Source organism: Crocodylus porosus, unplaced genomic scaffold (assembly GCF_001723895.1).
Source record: "Crocodylus porosus isolate Cpor-Errol unplaced genomic scaffold, CroPor_comp1, whole genome shotgun sequence".
Taxonomy (NCBI): domain Eukaryota; kingdom Metazoa; phylum Chordata; order Crocodylia; family Crocodylidae; genus Crocodylus; species Crocodylus porosus.
This window is the reverse complement of record NW_017728925.1, coordinates 8008524-8014437: the sequence shown is the minus strand read 5'-3', so window position 1 is coordinate 8014437 and position 5914 is coordinate 8008524. Positions and strand designations below refer to the sequence as shown.

The 5914-nt window shown below is 41.6% G+C and overlaps 1 long non-coding RNA gene across 2 annotated transcripts in view; it reads right to left on the bottom strand.

Moving 5' to 3' along the window:
* Positions 1–347: 347 nt before the first annotated feature.
* Positions 348–5914, bottom strand: part of LOC109313861 — a 9717-nt gene continuing 4150 nt past the window's right edge. Inside the window, exons 2-3 of one of the 2 annotated variants that reach the window (XR_002102162.1) lie at positions 2392–2496; positions 348–2160 (exon numbers count right to left, since the gene is read on the bottom strand). This is a non-coding gene — a long non-coding RNA (uncharacterized LOC109313861). The remainder of the gene's footprint in view (positions 2161–2391; positions 2497–5914) is intronic. The other variant, XR_002102163.1, reaches the window with a different exon arrangement.

Genomic DNA, 5914 nt, shown 5'->3' with positions numbered 1-5914 from the left:
ACCTGTAAGTATTGCATAGAACAGGCACTAATTCTGTGTAGAACGTGGGAGATCAAGAGCTGCATGATTCTAACTTAATTCCAGAGCTCACCACGCATGGAATTATAAACCTTTCCTTCATTAAGTATACGAACCAGAAACAAGATAAATCCGGCCCTTTAAAACTGTTTGAACCTGTCCATGAAATGGAGGACTAATAGCTCTAGGGTTATCAACTTAAAGATACACATGGTTTCTCTTTCTCGTTTATGCCCCTGTGTGCTGAATGACAGGCATCATAGTCCAGCCCTGCGTAAACAAATAAGTATACAAAATCAATCAGTAGATGATGAAAGCATGAAAACCCATTACAAAACTTTTTTTTTTTTTTTTTAAATAGCTCTGTTGAATAAATTAACTAGGTAACGGAGCAGTAACCTTGAGATAATTGGTTAGGTGGTTTTATATTGTTTTTATTTAGGGGGAAAATAAAAGATGACACAGTTTTTATCATATTTATTATGAAAGTCATTGACATAATAAAACGCTCCCATCACATCAGTATTCATTTCTGCAAATAGAGCACTGACGTTTTATAATATTAACATGTGTTATAAATGTCATTGATATATTAAGATTTTCAGTCTCTCTAACCAAAAATATAGAGAGATGACTGAGGGAGAGATGACTAATTCAATGAGATTAGAGGGAACATTTTCTTGTGCAATTAAATCATCTTCTGTTTGTGAGCTGGGGAAATGCACACAAGTCCAGTTCTGCACCTGGAAAACCTTCCCACAAGCAAAAAGATGATGAAAGGAGCTATGTAATGAAACTTCAATAGCATCCGAGGGTCCTCATCAGCTCAAGGCACTATGGGTTGGCCACTCCGTGTTATATAAAGATATTACATAACAGTATAGTAGCATACTAGCCCCATGTATAAGCCATCATTTGGGAATGGATGCACGATCAGACGTTCCAGAGCACAGACCAGTATCATGGCAGATAAGGACTAAGGTATGAAGGACTGAAATGGATCCACCATCTTCCTCTTAAGTTCTCTTTCAAAGCCTCACTAAATTATTGCAATACCATTAACCTGTGAGCATACTCAGGTATGTTATTAAAAGTCTACTGCAAGGGCTTAAATTAGAGCTGAATTTGTGCCACCATGTATTCTGAGGCCTAAAATGGAAGCTTCCTCTGGAGTCCTGCTCCTCCAAATCCACTCGAGAGGACTAGAAGGCAATGTCAGGGTGAAAATAATAAAGGTCAGGCAACCCCTGAAGAGCACCCAGATTGGAACCCACAATGGCATGCCCCTCTCCCTCTCATGCTCTGTGCCCTGCACACTACACTTTCTAAGGGATATCCAAAACAAGATACACATCTGGATTCCTGGATTTTAACACCAGAAGAGCCCATACTGATCTGCTAATTCAACCTTGTGCTAAGAGTTTCACCAGGTGATTCTTTCATCAAGCCAGGGCTTGTGGCTGAACTGGAGCATCTCCATTTGGAATGAAGACATCCATTTTTGTAGAAAGCTTGCATAAGACACAGCTTTTGTAGCTTCACTACTTAGTTAAGGGATACATTTGTTTTACCAACAGTTGTGTGCCACTGCAGATCTCACTCTGGACTCATCCATAATAACATTAAAGTACTTTATTCACTTTTGCCTGTGAAAATAAGGAATACTGGCATAAGGACATCTTTACTAGTAAAACCATGTGCATGCAAAAGGAGAGGTGTTTTGCTTTACTTATACCCTCAGAACCAGGGCTGGACGACTGTTGTGTATAAACAAAAGCTTCCAGTAACGGGTTTTGATTAGATTTTTCTCCCAGCTTCAGTTCTCCAGAGCAGCAACTCATTCTCACTGACTGGGAGAAAACGGTTGAAAATAAGCCCAGTAAATGTGTTCTATAAACACCTCACAGACCATCGGTAGCTACATCCTCAGTTATGGCAGAAGCATTTGTCTAAGAGTAATTTGGGCACGAGATTCCTCCAGGGAATTTCTGCTGCTGCAGGTCTTGGAGGGGGTCTGGCAGGGTTTATTTGTGTCACTTGTCAGGGTTTCCTCTCCCGGGAGTCCCAATTACAGCTGCATCCAGGAGGTGTAAATTTGAATCTTCAGGCTCTGCACATCCCTGCAGATGAACTCACTGGTGCCTAGGAGAACAGTTCCTATTATAAAATATCACATATAATGACAGAGACCTCAGACCTCTGGGAGCAGAGAAAACAATAACCGTCCCAAGGAGAGGAAATGACTTTTTTTTCGTTCTTTTTCGCTCCGGTGAATAATAATAGTGAATGTTTAGATTGTAGGAGGTTGGCTGGGCCAGGGGTGAGGGAAGGAGGGAGATGTGAAGGCAGCAGAGATGGAGATTTTATACTTACCAAGTCGGTGAGTTATTTTTCAACTGAGCTCAGCTCTAAAGTTCACCACTGAATTATTAAGTGGAGGAAGCTCAAAATCTGTTACAGGCGATAATAGCTCTATTTCTGTGGGGGAAGAAATATGTGGGGCCAGCATCTTGGTAGGTGTAAATTAAAGTTATTCAAGGAAGCTTAATGGAGCTGTACTGATCAGCACTTCCTGAAGGAGTTGGGATGTCATCTCCCCCCACGGTTTTTGAGTAGACAAGGATCTAGCTGTAGCTGCAGTACAGTGTTGGGTGAAGGGTATGTGGATTAGGCAGCAAGGTGGGCAGATTGTCCAAACTCTTTAAATTGTATTACTGCTTCTGCCTCCAACGTTGAGTGAGTCAGCCAGTAAAATTCCCCATGCTTCATTCTGCAAAAGTAGTTCAACACTTGTTTCTCAAGCTCTACTGGTAGTATCAAGTGATATGTGGCTTAACGAATCCTGAGACATCTCAAAGCCTGTGATGAAAATTCTGTATGCGCATCTATACTCAAACATTTAGCTACTACATGAGGTGATAGCTCATGGCACTCATGAACATGCAACATATTTCCTGAGTTGCATAAGACTAATTACATTTGTGCATAGCAAATATAGCTTCTAGTGTCATTTCTTAACATTATTGCAACATACAGTAATGACTATGTTAACTTCTTCTGACTGCATGGGAATAATTCTCAGCATATGAGACCAAGAGGGTTACTCGGCTCCACCGAAGAGTCTCTCCTTAACTCTCCCATAACCTACTTTCAAGAACCTTAAAGTCACCCCTCCCGCACAATGTCCTCATGAAACTAAAGTTGGAGAAAACAAAAGCTTCAGCAAAGACAAAAATGTAGGTCCTGTTTATAACATCTGGAAAAGGAGACAGGATGCCAAGCAAGATGGACCAGCAGTCTGATCTCACAGATGGACCTAATGATCTGCAGATTCATGTAGACGTCATTGCATTGGCTGTACTCAATTTACACTTTGAAGGTTACTTTCATAATCATACGAGCTAGAAGCATAATTATACATTTAAGTGACAGTTTAGATTCTGAGGCACAGGCAATAGTCTACAAACAATTGCAGTGACTCAATGAGACACATGCAACAGCCCAATTCAACCTCTTTAAGTGCATTGCATACACGATTGCTTTTCCTACAAGATTAAAAACTGGAACAACATGAGGGGTTAGTATGTTACACAATGAATTCTGATTTATTGAACATGATTAGTAGGCTATGAATATGGATGTGATTTCTAAAAACAAAAACGGAAGTTCACATGGCTCACCCTTATTTAAAACCACAATTTAAACATAAGGAGTGGCAACAGCAGATGGCAAAATGGAAGTGTAAATTAAGGGGTCACTGAGAGAGCGCAAGCAATGGGAGTGAGGGGAGGAGAGCAGAAAGACTACGGATGTTGAGTGAATGCTGTGGGAAGAGATGCAACGAAACTCCGATGAGCTGAAGCAGGAGTTGCAACTATCAGCGTGTGGCATCAGCTTCATTGGAACTGTGCCCAGCCCAGTGTTTTTGAGGGCAGGGAGAGAGTCAACTTCTTTCACCCAGTTTAATGCCAAGTACGTGTACAACCTCCCATATATATTACAGCAGCCACAAGCCTGCTGTTAGTCCCAAACTGCCTATGGCCCCAAAAGGTGATTGTGAATAGTAGGGAATGCTGGGGCTTTGACCTATCCCAACAAGAAAGACTTCCTTTTGTCCCAGTCAGATCTCCCTGGGCAGGATGCCTGGCACGAGGAGGTGCCATCAGAGTGAAGAAGGGTCTATAAGATGAGCGGGAAAGCTGCTGCCAGTTAAACCAGACTTACAGGCACTTTGCATCACTGGAAGGGCACACAAAAGAGCCAAGGCAATGGGACAGGATATGATCCAGCTGTGGTTGACTGGGGATTAAGACACAAGTGTCAGGAGGGTTAAGTTAGAGTGAGAGGAGACAAGTGTGTGAGCATTTGGAGCCTGGGCACAGAAAAGAAAGCACTCAGGACTTGGAACCAAAGCCCACCAAAGTCAGCAGGAGCTTCTCTATTCATGTCGGCAGGATTTGGATGAGGGCCCTATGTTTTAAGAGGGGGGGAAGGAGATAGTCCACCCTTGTGGAGGTGTTATATATCTAAGCGATATAATATTTATCAAGATAGTGCTTTGTCTAGGCATGCACTGTCTCCTTTGCTCATCACCATGGTATCTGAGAGGCTCATTTATTATAGAAACAAACAACTTCACTTCAGAAACCAGTTAAGGTTGCTAAGTGACAACAATGTACTTACTTATCACATCATTTGCAAAACCCTCACACTTAAAAGCAAGGAAATGAATGATTAAGGACTTCAGAAATCTTACACTGCCCACATAATGAACATATACATTTAAATCAGGTATAATAAAAGTCACATTTTATCTCAGCAAGACAACCTCCTGCTTAACCCATGATTTTTTCCTTTTTTTATATTATTTTCATTGTATCACTTTTGGCGTGTAAACATTTTCTTTTAAGGGATACTGTTAAGCTGAAAACATTACCAATTCAAGGACTTTTGAATACTGTCCTATATATGCAATAAGAAAACAGTTGTAAAGATTAATTTATGGCTAAATATGTATTTATATATGCACAGTTGCTTCATTTGACTAACATGACTTCTTAGTCTGCGTGCTCCTCAGAAAGGTTAGGTTTTGTAGTCATGTTTTAAGTTTACTGATAAAATATTGTCTACTTGGGGTCAGAGTTAAGGTTGTGGAGTTGTGATAAAAATATAGATTTACTTCAACTAGATAAAACAATTTGGGTGAAATCCTAGCTCGGCTGAGGTCAACGAGAGCTTTGCCACTGACTTCAATGGCGCCAGGATTTCACCTTTCATGCTCATTATGTAGACAATAAAAGATGTATGATGTCCTTAATTATTCATTTCCTGGCTTTTAAGCACTTGGAATTTGTACATGATGTAATAGGTACAGTGCAGTTTTGTTGCTTAAAAACTGTATCTTGGTTAGAAACAAGGGTTTTTCTGGTTCATTGGTTTGTTTGCCGGGGGAGGGGTTCATGTTATACTTATTTTTACATGGCTCTATATTTTCTTTAGCGTGGATAAAGTAATCTGTAGGGCCAGAACTTCAGCTGGTGTCACCTGGAATGCCGTCCATTGCAAGACCATCTGTTTATGGCACTGGAGGAGCTGGTTCATTGTTTGAAAGTTATACATGAGTGGTGTGAGGGAGCGGCGGCTAGGGGCGGCCGTGAACCCCCTAGCGCCCCCTACCGTCACGTTAGGGTGACGTAGCACCCTCAGAATCTCGCCCGCCACGACTTTGATGACATATATATATTGTGGAGGCTGCCTGTTCCCTAATGGACGGTATTGGTGTCCCTGTCCCTATTCCAGACTGGGGTATCTATGAGCGTCCTGCCTTAAGGGCTATGCGTGCCTCCAAACCTCCCCCTCAGCACGCCCCAAGCCTCGCAGCTGTTCTGGGGGACGT